Genomic DNA, 18747 nt, shown 5'->3' on the forward strand with positions numbered 1-18747 from the left:
AAACAAACAAAAAAACAACTGAACAGATAGCTCAAAATCTGGGTGAAGAATATCTTGTCTCATCCCATCCTCCTTAGCCTCTACAGCCACCTGCGGAAGGCTAGAAACTATTGGTGAACCTAGAGATCTACATATCTGCAGCTTCCTATCTACTCCACGGCCTCACTGAATTTCAATCCTCTCTCTAGTCTACTCCCCTTCCTCCTGAGATCTGGAAAACCCATCTCTCTATCTTCACTCAATGATTGGATTCTGCCATCTTTATTTACCCAATCAAGAGACAATTAGGGAAACTCTTCCTACAGCTAGTACCCTGGCAACATTTATTTTCAGGTTGAGGAATGGAGGCAAATAAAGGTGCCTAAGTTTTTATTAGTTCACTGGTTGGGGTTGTGTCTGTTCCTTGAGAATATGGTTTACCCTTCACCCAAGTTGTCAGTGAAGTTTCTGGCTGATGATAATGGGTGGTGGTAGTAGTGAGTAGAAAAGGAAATCCCTAAGGATAGGATCTTTTTATAGTCTGGCAGAAAGTCTTCTCCATTACCAGTTCTGGAGATCCTTGTTTAACAGACAACAGAAAATATTAGCTGATAATGGTCAATGTTCTGGTGTTTGTTCATCTGCTGGCAGCCACTCAAGTGGGGAAATCCTTAACAACCAACAATATGGAACCATGTAAGTTACACAAACCAAATGGCAAATTACTAAGTTCTTAATTGATGTCAGCAACCCTCCACAGTTTTCCACAGGCCATTTGTCTATACTGACAACTACAGAAAAGGGTAAATTAGGTTACCAGGCATAGCTTGAAATCCAGGTAGAAGACCAAAGGCCCTTGAAACAAATCGTGCCCAAACAGTACAGAAAAAGAGTGTGAAATCATTTGCTTAGCTTAGAACGGGCGGACCAGACATTTGTATCAGGTAATAAAAATGCAGAAAGCCATAATGATTGTGTGGGAAAGAGGCAGCAGAACCATCGAATTTTCAGTCTTATAGCTGCAAAGTTTAAAACCAAAAGCTTAGGGAGGGTACAGAAATGTCAACACACAAAAGAAGGTATACCTGTTCTTTTACCCAGTCATTGGTCCAATAATAAGTCATTGAGGACCTGTATGGGAGTAGTGACACAGACCATTATTAACAAGATTGGAACCCAAAGGGCCTAGGGATCTCCACAGGCTCTCTTTATTGGTGACTTCTGGCTGGGGGGGGGGGGGCTGCTTGTAAGGAATAGTACTGCAGTGGGTTTGTCCAGAAGACCTCTTTGATAATCTGGGTGATCCTGTCACACTCTGGGTGGCTGTAGTCTGAAAGCCAGGTGAAGAAACTACATGTGACATCCCGATTTCCATGAATGAAGATACCACTTGGCCAGTGGTTCTGACCTAGTATGCCTTGACAATCAGCTTGCTTCTAAAGAAGGAGTTTCTTCGAAAGAACTTGAAACAACAACTTACCCTAGAGAGTCTGGACTCCTTCACCTCCAGGTTCATCAAGTATCTTAACATCTCTGCATCTTGGCCTGTAATCATTTTCGAACAGCTGCAGGGGATTTGGAAGGGAACTGAACCAGAAGCCTGGGATGCTCTGGATTACATAACTCCTGTATTCCAGGTAGTACTGCTGGGTCTACCCTTACTTGTGTTCCAGCTTCTGGAAGGCAAGGTCTGCCTGGGCATTCATGGTGTTCAGATCCAGCTGGACAGCCTCCAGGCACCTCATCTGCAGAGCCACATTGGGGAACTATGGCTCTGCTTCCTCTTCCTTTGTTTGCCTCCACAATCTATGTGTGCCTGCTTCTCCACCCTTTCTCCCCTGGGCTCCTGTCAATCTTCTGGACCTTGGCCATGCCATCAGGGCAGACCTCTCTGTGCTACAGCTTTCTTGGGCCTTCACCCTACCCAGGCCAAGCAAGCTTCGAATGAGGCCACCATTAGAGGTGGCATGGGTGGCCTCTGGGGCTTCCAGGGGTGGTGAGGCCACCTCTTGCATCACTCTGCAACAGAGTGACCACAATTCCTGCAGGCTGGGTTCTGGGGGGTTTCTTCAGCTGCCTCCAGCTCCCAGGGGATGCCATGCTCTTCTTCACTCCTGGGTCTGGAGATCACACCAGGCTTCATGCTGCCCTCATCTGCTTCAGTGGCCTATGTCACCCCTCTGAGCCCCTTCCATTCCCCACAGTCAGGGGGCATGATTCTGCAGGAGTGGAGGACAGAGCTCTTCTCCATCCCACTGAGGAATCTTAGAGGGAGCAATAAGTCTCTGACAGGAATGTCTTCCTCACAGATGAGGCCACCCAACCGATGGTGTGAGTGGTTGGATGGACACAGGGCCTTTTCAGTACATAGCCTTTTAAATATTTCCATCTAAAGGGGTATAGTCAAATGGTCTTGCCTAACTTTAAGGAGTCAAGGATCTAAATCACACCCCATACCCCCATCCAGTGAGAAGAAAGCAGAAAGGATATGGTAAGTATTCTCTAACTCTTTGCAGACTGTAACTTGGATAATGTGTAAAAGACCAACAAAGTGTGGCCAAAGACAGTAATGGGAGAAATGAAAGTCAATGCAGAGCATCACCAATAACTGGTCCTATATGGAGCTATAGAGAATGCATAAGGAGAACTTTGAAAAAAAGCAGAGTCACAGTGCTTCTTTGTACAAGTTAAGAGAACATTTGGGCAGCTTTGAGACAATACATTTCTAAACTTAAATAAAGAATATAACCTGATAGAAATGCTTAACTCATCAACACTGACAACCATACAATTGAAAATCTACATAGACCTACAATCAAAAAATAAATCAGGATTTGGGGTAAAAGTCCACAAAAATAACATCAGGTTCAAATGATTTTGTGGCAAATGGACAAATGCTATCAACCATTTAAGGAACACACAATACATTTTTGTATTTTTTTTAAACATCCAATAAGTATTTGTTGTATACCTACTGTGTGCCTGTCATAAACAAAACAAAAATTTTTCCATTTACACTTTGCATTTTAGCAAGGGAGGAAAAAATAGCCATTAGAAAGCTAAAAATTTTGCAGAAGAAACAAAAAAATTAGCTAAGATGTTAGAGAGCTCCTGTTGAATTGAGGTAAAAGTGAAACCTCATTGTTAGCTGGGCATTTATCTTGGGGGAAAAAGCATTCTAGGAGAGAAAAAAATAAGCAGAGGACTCTGCATACATAAACCTAGGATATTCAGAGAACAAGAAAGTAGATGGATGTGGGAGGATAAATCATCTGGGGCTTTGTGGTGGATAATCTTCATTGTCAACCTGGCTATATTGAGAATCACTGTGTAAACATCTGCATGTGTCTATGAAGGTGTTTCTAGAAAGGATAAGTCAGACCCATCCTGACCCTGGGTAGCACTAACCCATAGGCCAGGGTCTCAGACTGAATGAAAAGGAGTCAGTTAGCCAAATGCCAGCTCTCACCTCCATCTGCTTCCTTCTGTAGTTTGACCAGCTGCTCCTGCTGTTGTGATGGACTGTCTCAGTCCTGCTGTTGTGATGGACTGTCTCAGTCCTGCTGTTGTGGTGGACTGTCTCAGTCCTGCTGTTGTGATGGACTGTCTTATAGCTGCTGTCCAGCAGCCATGGAAAACTGAGTATACCTGAAAGGGAAGCTGGGAATGCAATAGGATGAGCAGGCAGGAGAAGAATGAAGCCAAGACAAAGGTTCTCTGATCAAGGCTCAAAGTTCAATCTTAGACTCTGTTTATATAGGCAAATCCTAAAGACCCATCTTTTGTTTCAGCTGGATTGACTTGCAAAGCAAGCTCAGCAGGGGTCAACTCCTCACCAACACAAGGGCACAGTCTCTCAATCCTGCTGTTGTGATGGACTGTCTCAGTCCCGCTGTTGTTATAGACTGTTTCATTCCTTCCGTCTTTTAAGTTGCTGTTGTCAGATATCATCTTACAGCAACAAGAAAAGTAACACAAGACTTGTATACTATTGTAATAATTTTGGATTTCATTCTTAGTGTAATCAGAAATCACTACAGGATTTTGAGTGGAGGACTCAATATCTGCTTTATGTTTTGCATGGATCACTCTGGCTCATAGATAAAATGTGGACTATGTAGAAGCAATGATATATCTTGGGGACTGATTCTAGGAGTCAGGGTAAGACATTTTTCTCCCATTAGATTGTAACAATAGCAGTGAATAGCAAATATGATATGGGGGTTCAGTAACATGATTTTGAGATGAATTTTATAGTAGGCTATGATGTGGGGGTACAGTTAGTGTGATTGTGAGATGAACTGGAGAGTGTGCTATAAAAGACATCAAGGATGACTCCCAAGATTTTGACAAGAGAAACTAGGACCATTGCATTGGTAGAAGAAATGGAGAAGTCATGATGGAGCTGATCTTTGCAGGAAAAGCCTTTGGGCATACTATGCTGGAGGTGACTTAGACAATAGAGTTCTGTTACCAGTCAGCCTTTTGAGTTTGGAGTTGAGAGGTTAGAGCTGAGGACATCCATGTTGGAGATAGGGCAGATGTGCCCATTCAAGGCCTGCGGACTCAGGTCAGGGGTGATCAGGGAAGTGGGATAGAAGCCAGGACAATGCAGTGTTGGAAAAGCAAAGATGTAAATCGACATGTTCAAATGCAGGCTGCATTGAAGTCAGTGAGGAGGAGCAAGAGATGTCACAACTGGATTTTAGAACAGAAGAATCATTGGCAAAGGAGTCTTAAGTTATTTTTCAATTGCTGTGATAAGACACCACGACCAATGCAACTTATAGAAGAAAGGGTTTATTATGGGGCTTACAGTTTCAAAAGATGAGTCCATGACCATCCTGGTGAGGAGCATGGCAGCAGGCAGGTAGGTATAGTGATAGAACAATAGCTAACATCTTCATCTTGGTCAACAAACAGGAAACAGAGAGGGCTGGGCAATTGGAAATGATATGGCTTTTGAAACTTCAAAACCAACACCCAGGGACATTCCTTTCCCTACAAGACCACACCTCCTAATCCTTTCCGGACAAATATAGGAGACACTTTAGTAACCTGGGAGCTCCATTTAGTTTTAGAGTTAGTCTTACCAACTGGGGAACAAGCATTTAAATATCTGAGCTTATGAGGACCACAGTCATTCAACCACAGTGAGTCAAGAGAACTTTCAGTGGCTTGCTATGGATTAGAATCCATTTTAAAAGAATAAAAGGAAAGAAACTGGCAACAGTATATATTGACTGTTCTTTTGAATAATTTTGTTCCAAATAGAAACTTAGAAATGTGGTCATGACAAGAATAGTTTAAGTGGAAGTGACAGTTTGGAGAAAATAGCCAGGAAAAAGTGAAAGGAGCAAATATAACCAACTCTTCTGAAGGTTTTGTTTGTTTGTTTGTTTTCCTCAAAGAAATTGGATAATGGTGTATAGAAAAGTGGGTCAAAGAAAGTATTGGGCTTGTTGTTGTTGTTGTTGTTGTTGTTGTTGTTGTTGTTGATTTCTTTAGTTTTTAAACAATAGAACACAGGCTGGTGAGGTGGCTCATTAGATAAAAGCATTTCCTAACCAGCTCAAGTTCAATCCCTGGAACTCTTGGGTATAAAAGAAAACGAACTCCTGCAAGTTATCTTCTTGCTACTGGTGGTTGGGAACTGGGCTGCGTGTTTCCAGGTTCTCGGTTTATACTCTGAAGAGCTGGAAATTGAGGCTTATAGCAAGTAGCAAAAAGAAGCAAGACAACATCCTTTGGAGCTGAGTGATAGTGGACATTACTGAAGAGTGATGGGTGCCCATAAATGAGAATATCCCAAGGGCCCTGACTATTGTTTAGGGACTTTCTTTTAGGGGGCTGGGGAGAAGGATGGGTTCAGTTATTAAGGGGTATAGTTTGAATGGCTCTCTATTTTGATTGATAGATTAGGTCTTACAGCACATGCTCTTCCCCATAACTTTATGCACATTCATATTATTTATAGGCATAAGATGGTAAATAAGAAATGCTTCATAAAAGATTTCTAGAGGACAGTGCATATGAAGAAATTGGGCTGTCAAGTACATTACCACAAGAATGAAAGATACATAACCCAAAACTAAATGGAGCTCCCAGGTTACTAAATTGTCTCCTATATTTGTGTCTCTCACACTGACTTCTGTGGCACACTCTCATACAGACATCATGCATACAGTAATAAATTTTAAACATTAAATTTGAGAAAAAGATTCACGTGTATCTACTTCTGTGGATGATCTAACAGAGAGCAAAAGCAAACAATGTAGGAGATGGAAGGAGAGTTATTAAAGGAATTTCTTGAAAGAGTAGAGGAGATGGAGCCCATGCCTGAGTGCACCAGGAGTCAGGTATTTTATAGAAACACAACAACTTCATCTCTTATAGCTGACAGGAAGGCAGGGCATGTGGATGGGCACACAGGTGTCAGAAATGATCATGAGGTCATGGGATTACCTGATTACTTTGATGTCTCAGAAATGGAGAAAGGAGCCGGGCGTGGTGGCTCACGCCTTTAATCCCAGCACGAGGGAGGCAGAGGCAGGAGGATTTCTGAGTTCGAGGCCAGCCTGGTCTACAAAGTGAGTTCCAGGACAGCCAGGGCTATACAGAGAAACCCTGTCTCGAAAAAATAAAAAAATAAAAAATAAATAAATAAAAATAAAAATAAAGAAATGGAGAAAGGAAGATTGTGGACCAAGCATAAGGAAATGACAAGATATTGTGGGACTCTGAGGAGAGAGAAGAAAAGTGTGATGGAGTTGCTGTGAGAGTAGATAGGTGGCTAATTGTGAGTGAGTACTTAGTCAGAGCTGACTGAAACAAGAATGGCAAGAATAGCATTACAATGTTTGGTTTTAGATGCACAGAGGAAAGGGTCAGTGGAAAGGTGTTCTGATTCTGAGGCAAGAGCTAGGATGCTGATGGGTCACAAAAGTAAAAGAAGTAAGTGAGGGTATGAGGTTTTCCAGAGTCCTACTCCTCAGTCCATGTTAGGCTATCAGGAGACCTATTCAAGGTTATTGCAGGTTGGATGCGAGTAAACTATGATGCCGGGATTGGAAGGATCTTCTGTGTTTATATTGAAATCACTGAAAGAGAAGACCAGGGAGGAGCAGGACTGAGCCCAGAACCAACATTCTTGATACGTGTGGGGAATGACATGTGTCTAGCCGTATGTAAAGTTGTCCGCATCATCAGAACATTCAAGGCTGTGTCTGTGTTATAGAGCTAAGGTGCAGGCTCACCACTTCTGGGTAAACTTTGGCTTATGGGAAGGCAGACAGTCAGAATCTTATATTTCTAATCTCACAGATTCAGCTATATGCTATTTTTAAAGAGCCTAGAAGAAGGCTATACACATATATAATAGGGAATCAAAAATTATGACCATATGGCCCTTTTAAAATTAAAAGAAAAAAAGTGAATGCTGATAATACCCTGAGCTATTTCCACTTGTGGTTCCTAGACTAGGAATGAGAAATTATTGAAAAGAACCATTGTGACACTAGGGCTAAAACATGCTTCTTGTGTTTGTTGGTTTTGTTGTATTGTTTTTAGTATTAATAAATAGGACTCATATGGAATTTTGAAAATGCAGTCAATAGAGAAGAAGGGAAGAAGGAGGCTTTTAGGGAAGACGTCATTTATCATCACCTAGAATTCTTGGCATCTTTAAAATCTCCAGGAAACAAACAAACGAACAAACAAACAAACAAATAAAACCTGTTACAAAGGTAAAGCCAGTGTAGGAGGAAAGAAAAGACCCTGTGAATTATAGCCATGTTCTTCCTTGACTCCTCTTACAGTGTTCTGAGTTCTCACTTGTTTTGAATGAGAGCCTTCACAGGACGTTTGATTCTTTAAATAGCCTTGTTTGTTCAGAACTATTCTTCAATGGACTAGGCTGCCCAGTTTCAGAAATTGAGAAATTGAAAAGACTGATGTTAGGCCATTGTTAATTTCCTGTTTCCCATAGAAAGTCTATTAAACCATTTGTAGAGGAAATGGTTACATAGACATTGTAAGTGGTTTCCCAGTGGCTTTATAGCTGTGGCAGAGGCTCCTGCCTCTTAAAGAGATCATATGGATCATATAAATATAGGAAGAATGGGTGTTGCTACAATTTAGGCACTGATTTATCTTAGGAAAGTTAATAATTGTGAGTAACTATTTTCTAATGTGCTCAAACAGCAACACAGGTAATTGCCTCCTGAAAATGTAAGATACTGAAGGTCTGTGAAGTCCTGCCTCAGCTGACCAGCTCCAAGGTGGCAGAGGCAGATGGTAGGGCTAACCCAAGTTAGCCATGGGTAGGCAGAGACACAGGCCCATGAATAGACCTGTGCAGTGACCATTGCCAATGGTCTCCTCCTGTGAATTGCCATAGAATAGCAAAATGCCACTGTTACAGTGCTCTTCCCACACAATACCCAAACAGCAGCCTTTATGCCAGTTGTCCCTATTTAAAGAACTCACAAAAGTGTAACTAAGTAAACTAAACAATGAATGCTTTTAAAATGAAACAAAATGTACATTTAGATGGCAAGTTGTTTTGAAATGATCTATAATTTTGGTTCAGAGACCTATAATTTCCAGAGGCAGGAAAGCTATAAAAGATACTGGGTATAGTGAGGAAAATTTGAGTTCTGGCTGAACATTAGATTTTTTTTAATACTTATATTTATGTGTGTGCTTCTGCATGTGTCTATGTGCATAATGTGGTGTGCTTGGTGCCTGAGGAAGTCAGAAGAAGGCATTGAATCCCCTAGAGCTGGAGTTACAGATGTTTGTGAGCAATCGTGTAGGTGCTGGGTACTGAATCCAGGTCTCCTGCAAAAGCAGAAAAGTGCTTTTAACTGCTGAGCTGTCTCTCCAGCCCCAGTGAATATTAGGTATTTAATCGAATTCTATGAATGGAGAGATGAAGGAAGTGAAAACAAGTATAGTAAATGTTAACTGGCAAGACACACATGTGCAAACACAAACAAATGCATTCACACAGAAAACACAGTCATTTAATCCTACTGTTTCTTCTATGTTTTGGTATATGTATGAAAAGAATCTGTATGAGAATGAGAGTCAGAGTGTAATCACTACCCTCTTTTTAAAAAGCAAGCACTTTTCCCAGCTGAGCCTTCTCACTGGTCCAAAGAAATTGTTTTGCTGTTTTTGGTTTTGGGTGGTGCTGGGGCTTGAACCCAGGGCCTAAATGGATCGTGCGAGGCAAGCATACTGCCACTGTCCTGTTTCCTAAACCTGAATGAGGCAGATGACAAAAAGCAACAAGGAGAGAAGAAAGGACACAGGTATGAGCCATTGGACTTTGGACAAATATTTAGCCTATTTGACCTTAAGATTTCTTCATCAGTTTTATACATGCTGTCTGTAAGGAGTGATATGATGATTAAATTGATGACGTGCATTACAGAGATTATGTTATCTGATTGTATTTTTTCCTTGCCCCAGACCCATTCTGCCATTACAGCCACAGAGAAAGGCCGAAGGATGGCTCTCAAATGAAGGGGCATAAAACTAGCAATTTTATACTAAAAGTGTAGTCCAAACACAGCAGCATTGCCTTAACCTGGAGTTTGTTTTTTTTAAAAAAGTACAATTTTAAGCCATCCCTGAATTCCCTGAATTGGATCCTGCATCTTAGCAATGTCCTCAGGCAATTCACGTCTATATGAAAGCTGAAAAGGCTTGGACCTGTGACATGACTCTGGTAAAGGTGATTGCTGCCAAATCTGATAGGTTAAATTCAATCCCCCTGCCTCACATAGTGGAAGACAAGACCTGACTCCTGTAGGCTGTACTGTGACCACACGTGTTCTGTGACATACCTACCTACATGCTAAGGAAGCAGAGGGGATGCTGGAAGCCTCCTACTTCCTTCTCCAAAGGGGCTACGTGAAGAAGACAGAAGTCAGAGCTGAGGAACTTACCTGCTGGCCTTTCCTTGTCTGGGTCAGACTCCATAGGGAGTCTGAGAATGGGCTAAGAAAGCCAAGGGGACATGTCCAAACTTAGACATCTACTCCCACTTGCACGGGTAGCAGAGGATCAACAGAACAGCTGCAGTCGGCTGAACAGAGGGAACCTGAAGTAGCGCTCTCTGCTACCCCTGATTTTCACACTGAAAAGATGCAGCAAACCATAATTCAAAGGCTGGCTGGAAAGCTAGGGCAGGAAGGTTATAAAGCTTCCCCAGGCTGGTAACAGTTATTGACTACCAGAATCCAAGAGCTTCCCTGAACTGTGCAGAATCAACTGGAAAGGACCCCTGGCCTTCATCATCCAAGAATTTATGCATCAAAATCACCAAGGCTCCAAAGATCCAGATAGAGAACAAGCCTTGCAATGGAACTCAGGGCTGATGAGAACCATGCAATTTTCTTCCCCCTTGGAGCTAGGAGATTACTAATCCACTCCTCTTCTACAAACCCAGACACCATCATGGAGACAGATTGAGGAAGCCATTATAGTTCTGATCATTTGTCCAAACAAGAAGAGTTCCTTGGAGAGGCTGCTACAATTACAGAAGCACTAATAATTTTTTATAAAGGGGGTATTTTTAAAAATACACACTGACACAAAACATACAAAAAATACCAGGGTAGAAACTCAATAGCAGAATGTGATGTTATCTTTCTTTTTCTTTTTTGGATTGTAAATGTATTTTATTTTGTAAGCAACAATCAAAATATATTTGTGCTACTGATTTTTTTCAAGTAATAAATAGGATCTTAACAAAATTTGTTCACTGAACAACTTTGTAATCTGCAAAACCCAGACAAAATAAACAGAAGCAAGTGCACAACTGAGATGGGAGGTGGCACAGGTGTCTCATACTTCATCAGACCACCTTCAGGCCGCTTGACTGTGAGTGTTACGAACAAGGAAGGACAATGCACTCAGAGTGCCACTGATAGCTCTCTACATCACTTTATTTAAATACAATGGTATCCAACATTGCTAGCAAACACTGGACAATATTTGAAGTCATAGCACATCCACATGTTCTTCCAAATGATGTTTGGGATCCTGCTTGCCAGCGTTCTTTACTGCCAGCTGTTCAGGTGTCATTTCTTCTTCTTCTTCTTCTTCTTCTTCTTCTTCTTCTTCTTCTTCTTCTTCTTCTTCTTCTTCTTCTTCTTCTTCTTCTTCTTCTTCTTTTCTTCTTCTTCTTCTTTTCTTCTTCTTCTTCTCCTTCTCCTTCTCCTCCTCCTCCTTCTCCTCCTCCTCCTCCTCCTCCTTCTCCTCCNTCCTCCTCCTTTTTCTTCTTCTTCTTCTCCTCCTCCTCCTCCTCCTCCTTCTTATTATTCAGCATTATTATAATTCTAGGCTAATTTCAATCTCTTTTACCACTGATTCATTGTGTTTACAGTGTTCACTGTAGTCCTGAAGTGCCAATCCTTCCATCAACTCTTCTTATGCAAATTTAACAGCATCTTCTGTTCCAGTTCATTTTTCCAGTAATTAATATTGATGGAGTAATGTCTGTTTAATCTGTGAACTAATGCCTGGATAGATGGCTTGTTTAAGTGGCCCAGATTTGAAGTAATTTGTCTTGATTCGTGTCCTAAGACCATCATATTAGCATTGATCAGTCTGAAGGCATCAATAATAACCTTTCCTTTGACACTCTAAATGAGATCCACAACCACTGCCACAGCTCTCTCTGACAAGGTTTCAAAGCTCTGCTGAGTGTTTATATGCACACAAGAAAGCTAACAGCCAAAGCCAGAAGGACTCTGATACCAACCAACAACCATCTTGGGCCTTCCTGTTTGTCTTAGCATATACAACAGTTTGTCTTGGAACACAGGATCAACTGCTTCTACACTGACACCAGTTCATGACTGTGGCATAGCAAACACATTAATCACTCAAACACATCAACAAATTCACCAAGCATTAGGCCCGTAACTTCCATAGGAACTCCAGGACAGCCATGTTTTAAGGTCTTTAGCAATGCCAAGGAAGAGATATAAACTTGTTCTGCCACTTTCTTTATTGATATTGATGCAAAAATACTCAACAAAATTCTTGCTAACCGAATCCAAGAAGACATTGAAACAATCATCCATCATGATCAAGTAGGCTTCATCCTAGGGATGCAAGGATGGTTGAATATATGGAAATCCATCAACATAATCCACTATACAAACAAATTCAAAGAAAAAAATGTATGATCATTTCATTAGATGCTGAAAATTCATTTGACAAAATTCAACACTCTTTCATGTTAAAAGTACTGGAAAGATCAGGAATTCATGGTCCACACCTAAACATAGTAAAAGCAATATACAGAAAGCCAGTAACCAAATCAAACTAAATGGAGAGAAACTTGAAGCAATCCCACTAAATTCAGGAACTAGACATGGCTGCCCACTCTCTGCCTAATATTCAATATAGTATTCAAAGTCCTAGCCAGAGCAATTAGACAACAAAATAAAGTGAAAGGGGTACAAATTGGAAGGGAAGAAGTCAAAATATCACTGTTTGCAGATGATATGATCATATACTTAAGGGACCCCAAAAATTCTACCAGAGAACTCCTACAGCTGATAAACAATTTCAGTAAAGTGGCTGGATATAAAATTAACTAAAATAAATCAGTAGCCTTTCTCTACTCAAAGGATAAACACTCTGAGAAAGAAATTAGGAAAACAACACCGTTCACAATAGTCACAAGTAATTTAAAATATCTTGGGGTAACTCTAACCAAGCAAGTGAAAGATCTGTATGACAAGGACTTCAAGTCTCTGTAGAAAAAAATGGAAGAAGACCTCAAAATATGTAAAGATCTCCCATGCTCATGGATTGGCAGGATTAATATAGCAAAAATGGCTATCTTGCCAAAAGCAATCTACAGATTCAATGCAATCCCCATCAAAAATCCAACTCAATTCTTCTTAGAATTAGAAAGAACCATTTGCGAATTCACTTGGAACAACAACAAAAAAAAAACCAAGATAGTGAAAACTATTCTCAACAATAAAAGAAAATCTGGTGGTATCACCGTGCCTGACCTCAAGCTGTACTACAGAGTAATAATGATAAAAAACAAAAAAACAAAAAACAAACAAACCTGCATGGTATTGGTACAGGGACAGCAGGCAGATCAATGGAATAGAATTGAAGGTCCAGAAATGAACCCACACACCTATGGTCACTTGATCTTTGACAAAGAACCTAAAACCATCCAGTAACAAAAAGACAGCATTTTCAACAAATGGTGCTGGTTCAACTTGCAGTGAGCATGTAGAAGACTGCAATTTGATCCATTCTTATCTCTTTGTACAAAACTCAAGTCCAAGTAGATCATGAACCTCCACATAAAACTAGATACACTGAAACTAATAGAAGAAAAAGTGGGGAAGAGCCTTAAAAACATAGGCACAGGAGAAATTTTTCTGAACAGAACACCAATAGCTTATGCTTTAAGATCAAGAGTTGACAAATAGGACCTCACAAAATTGCAAAGCTTTTATAAGGGAAAGGACACTGTCAATAGGGCAAAAGGGCAACCAACAGATTGGGAAAAGATCTTTACCAACCCTACATCCGATAGAGGGCTAATATCCAATATTTACAAAGAACTCAAGTTAGACTCAAGAGAACCAAATAACCTTACTAAAAATGGGGTACATAACTAAACAAAGAATTCTCAACTGGAGAATACATGTAATAAGGATACATGTTCCACTATGTTCATAGCAGCCTTATTTATAACAGCCAGAAGCTAGAAAGAATCCAGATATCTTTCAACAGAGGAATGGATACAGAAAATGTGATACATTTACACAATGGAGTACTACTCAGCTATTAAAAACAATGAATTCATGAAATTCTTCAGCAAATGGATGGAACTATAAAACATCATCCTGAGTGAGGTAACCCAATCACAAAAGAACATACATGGTATGCACTCACTGATAAGTGGATATTAGTCCAAAAGCTCAGAATACCCAAGATACAATTCATAGACTGCATGATGCTCAAGAAGAAGGAAGACCAAAGTGTACGTGCATCGGTCCCTCTTAGAAAGGGAAACAAAATACTCATGAGAGCAAATACGGAGACAAAGTGTAGAGCAAAAACTGAAGGAAAGGCCATCCAAAGAATGTCCTCCCTGGGGAATCTATCCCATATGCAGTCACCAAATCCAGACACAGTTATGGGTTTCAAGAAACATGCTGAAAGGAGCCTGATATATGTCCCCAATAGAGTTGCCAAGGTAGGAGTCAGAGAAAGGACTGATGGAGCTAAAGGGGTTTGCAACCCCATAGGAAGAACAATAATATCAATCAACCAGATCCCCAGAGCTCCTAGAGACTGAACCACCAACCAAGGAGTATACTTGGAGGGATCCCTGACTCCAGCTGCATATGTAGCAGAGGATGGCTTTGTGGGGCATCAGCGGGAGGAGAAGCTCTTGGTCCTGTGAAGGCTTGATGTCCCAGTGTAAGGGAATTCCTGGGTGCAGAGGCAAGAGTGGGTGGGTACGGGAACACACTCATAGAACAGGGGGAGGAGGGATAGGATTGGGTTCTCAAGGGGTGGGGGATGGGGAAAGGGGATAACAAGTCAAAGGTTAACTAAAGAAAATATCCAATAAAAAGAAAAAAAGAAATAAAAAGAAAAAACAAAAACAAAACAAAGAATTATTTTTGCTGTCCTGGGTTTTTTGTTTTTCCATATGAAATTGAGAATTGCTCTTTCCATGTCTTTGAAGAATTGTGTTGGAATTTTGATGGGGATCTCGTTAAAACTGTAGATTACTTTTGGCAGTATGATGGTTTGTATATGCTTGTCCCAAGGAGTGGCACTATTTGGAGGCGTGGCCTTGTTGGAGCAGGTGTGACCTTGTTAGAGTAGGTGTGTCAATGTGGGCATGGACTTTAAGACTGTACTCCTAGCTGTCTGGAATTAAGTCTTCCACTAGCAGCCTTCAGATGAAGATGTAGAACTCTCATCTCTGCCTGCACCATGACTGACTAGATGCTGCCATGCTCCTGCCTTGATGATAATGGACTGAACTTCTTAACCTGTAAGCCAGTCCCTACAAAATGCTGTTTTTATAAGAACTAACTGTCTTAGTCATTGTATCTGTTTACAGCAGTAAAACCCTAACTAAGGCAGATAGGATAGCCATTTTTACTATGTTAATTCTACCAATACAAGAGCATGGGAGATCTCTTCATCTTCTGAGGTCTTCTTTGTTTTCATTTTTGAGAGACTTGAAGTTCTTGTCATACAGATCTTTCACTTGTTTAACCCAAGATATTAACCCAAGATATTTTACATTATCCGCGACTATTATGGAAGATGTTGTTTCTCTAATTTCATTCTCAGCAAGTTTATCATTTGTATAAAGGAAGGCTACTCATTTGTTTGATTAACAAGTTGTTAATAAAGTTGTTTATCAGCTGTATAAGTTCTCTGGTAGAATTTTTGGTGTCACTTATGTATAATATCATATCATCTGCAAATAATGATACCGGACTTCTTTGCAAATTTGTATTCTCTTAATCTCCTTAAACACATTACAGCAGATTTTGTGAAATACAACTTTTCTCATCTCTAGTGATGCTCCTTAAAAAGGAGGTAGCATGGAGAAAAAAAGTTGTAAAATTTCCAGAAGATCCAAATGTTTATTGTAGTTTTTCCATCATCTCTTAAATGAAGGGAACTTCTCAGAAAGAATTAGGGGATCATACCTATCTGTAGACCGGTGTTTGAGTGGTGTTTGTATCATTTGGAGAGAGGAAGCAAAGATTTATTCCCTATACTCCCTCCTTCGTGTCATTAGGCAATTTCTAAATAAGTATATTCCTTATTGCCATGACTACAGATCATATGCTAAATGTATTTCTACATGTCTCATACTATCTTCCACCCCTTCAGGCTGGGGATTGAACACAGTTTCATACATGTCCAGGCAGGCATCTACATTTGGCCATCCCCAGTCATGACTTATTTAATTATTGTCAGAATTCTCAGATTGCTAAACTAACATTAACTCATAGTCTTTTGGTTAAGGTGAAACTGTATTATTAACAAGTAGTAAATAACACAGTGAAAATTGATAAACTTTGCAGTTTTACCTATAAATAGCACATACATTTTTAAAGAAATGTTTTATAAATGTTATATGAAGGTTATCTCCCTATTTAGATTGATTTTTTATATTATGTATATGAATGTTTTACATGCATGTACATATATGTACCACATACATGCCCAACGCCTGCAGAAGTTAGAACAGAGTGTTGAGTCCCCTGCGACAGGAGTTGTAGAGGGTGCTAAGCAACCGTGTGGGTGCTGCAAAACAAAACCTGAGTTCTTTGCAGGAGCAACTAGTGCTCTTCACGGCTGTACCATCTGTCCACCCTGTTTTGCTAATTCAAAAAAAGGCTTGTTCCTATCTTTTATTGTATTATTTAGCTGGTAGCTAATATGATAAAGACCTTAATTATGTTAATTTTATAATAATGCAATCACTTTCACATAAGCTAATAAGTTATATAGATGCCATAGGATTTCTAAACACAGAATACTGCAGATGATCATGTTTTAATCTCGTCTTCTTATTAAAGAAGGTGGTCCTTGTTTGTGTACTGGAAAGAATACTAGGCTGGACAGTCAGAAAGTTTGCATGAAACTGTCAGTTCCTTACCTGAGGAGGTCATCTGTGAAACACCTCTTTCTTAACCTGTGTGTCAGGTACCATGCTGAGCACTCCATATAAGCCGCCATGATCCAGACTTAAAACAAGCCTATGAAGTACATAGAGATGCCCCATTTTGTTATGCTTTTATGAACTAGAGGTTTGTCAACCCTTGCCTCTAATAAAACCATTAGCACCATTTCCCCAATGACATGTTTTGTGTACAAAGGATGTTTGTATCTGGGCATTTCATTTTGATTTTTTTTTACATTTATATTTGTGTATATGTGCACATATGCACATGCCACAGTGCATATGTGGAGATCAGAGGACATGTTATAAGCATTGATTTTCTCTTTTAAGCATGTGTATCCTGATCCTCAGTCATCAGAGTTGGTGGCAAGTGTCCTCACTCACTGAAATATCTTAACAGCCCTAGTGAAACATTGTGATAATTCTCAAAATGCTTCAGTCTTTTAAATTATTGTTACATTTGTTATGGTGATCAGTGATCAATGATTCTTAATGTTGCTGTTGTATTGAAATAATTAAATATCGGTTGAGGAAACAGATATTAACAGGTTTAGCCTGCCCATGGTAGGTCTGAAGAAGCCATAAGAAATGAAATAATGAAGTGTCTGTGACTTATGTGACCTGGTAGACTTTTTATTTCCTAGAAACTAGATTGACCTTGGATTTTGCTAGAGGCTGTTAGAAACTAGGAAATGATTGAGAAGCCAGGCCAGCTCACTAGCATCCTTATTCTAGGAGCATGTGTCTCTTCCTTTCTTAGTAAATCTAATAGTCCTGAGGGCAGTCTGCATTCTCCCTATGCTTGCCTTCTCAGTGGTTAAGTAGTGTGTCCAAAATTATCTAAACACTGAATTATGAACAAATGGCTTGTCCTGACTAGCATATGGAGTCTACATTCCGGTTATGTCGTGCCTCTGACATGGTTTCTCTGGGCCACTTCATCTTCCTAATCTGCATATATAAGAGTTCAGTAACATAATCCAATTTTACAGACTGATCCTGATGCTAAATGTGCATTCTCAATAGCTTAAAGATTGCAAATTGCTCACAACAGCCATACTTTCCTTATTTCGACTTGTTCTTATTGCCACTTTCTGAGACCCTAGAATGTTCTTCTGTTATGAAAAAAAATCCAAAGGAAAGTACACAGTGCCTAGGAGATACACAATTTATCTCAGGCATCATTACTTGATATTGCCAAATCTTTACGCCTGAATACTCCTGAGCATATTTCATCCTTAGCCAATGAAAGCAGGGAAGGAAAACCTGTATCACCAATAGTTACAGAAGTTATTTTAGGAATTAAAATCAAGAACTTGCAGTGCACACAAATGTTTAGTTTTATAAAGATCTCTTGAGCTTTATAAAGATCAACATCATATTAAGACCATAAAATCTTTGTTCTCTAAACTAAAAGAAGAGCCCAGGGGATTTAAACATTTCTTGTTGAAAATGAACTAGCATTAGGATATCATTTTTTTTTCCTATTGAGTTCCTGCACCAATGGATGGATAGTGGGTAGAGAAATAGTCAATCTGTTTTATATAAGCCACTTTATTTGTGGGAATTAAAAACATTACAGAGGCTAGGGGCAATGTCTAACATACACACAAAAGAGGAGGGTGGCATCGCAGGTCCAGTTTGTGCTTCCATGGGCATGGTGCTTTCAATGTCATGTGACAAACTGAAATACTCAAAGCAACCTAACAATGTTAGAGAGGGAAAAAATGGAAAAAGGAAAAAGGAAAAAAAAAAAAAGAATTGGCTTTACTTGCTAAAGTTTGTTTACCATATTCCAATGGGTTAAACATTCTTGTCTAAGCACAGGAAAAGAAAAATATGTTCATTAAAACTGAGTAATAACGAGAAAGAAATTAGGGAAACAACACCCTTCACAATAGTCACAAATAATATAAAATACCTAGGTGTGACTCTAACTAAGGAAGTGAAAGACCTGTATGACAAGAACTTCAAATCCCTAAAGAAAGAAAATGAAGAAGATCTCAGAAGATGGAAGGATCTCCCATGTTCATGGATTGGCAGGATTA

The 18747-nt window shown here is 39.9% G+C and overlaps 1 protein-coding gene and 1 pseudogene across 2 annotated transcripts in view; one reads left to right on the top strand and one right to left on the bottom strand.

The window, feature by feature from the left end:
- Acyp2 (acylphosphatase 2) overlaps positions 1 to 18747 on the top strand; it is a 147255-nt gene that overhangs the window by 114587 nt on the left and 13921 nt on the right. The gene's annotated exons all lie outside the window — the stretch shown is intronic.
- LOC110330807 lies at positions 10937 to 12064 on the bottom strand (annotated as a pseudogene).

The sequence above is a fragment of the Mus pahari genome, chromosome 13 (genome assembly GCF_900095145.1).
Source record: "Mus pahari chromosome 13, PAHARI_EIJ_v1.1, whole genome shotgun sequence".
Lineage (NCBI taxonomy): Eukaryota > Metazoa > Chordata > Mammalia > Rodentia > Muridae > Mus > Mus pahari.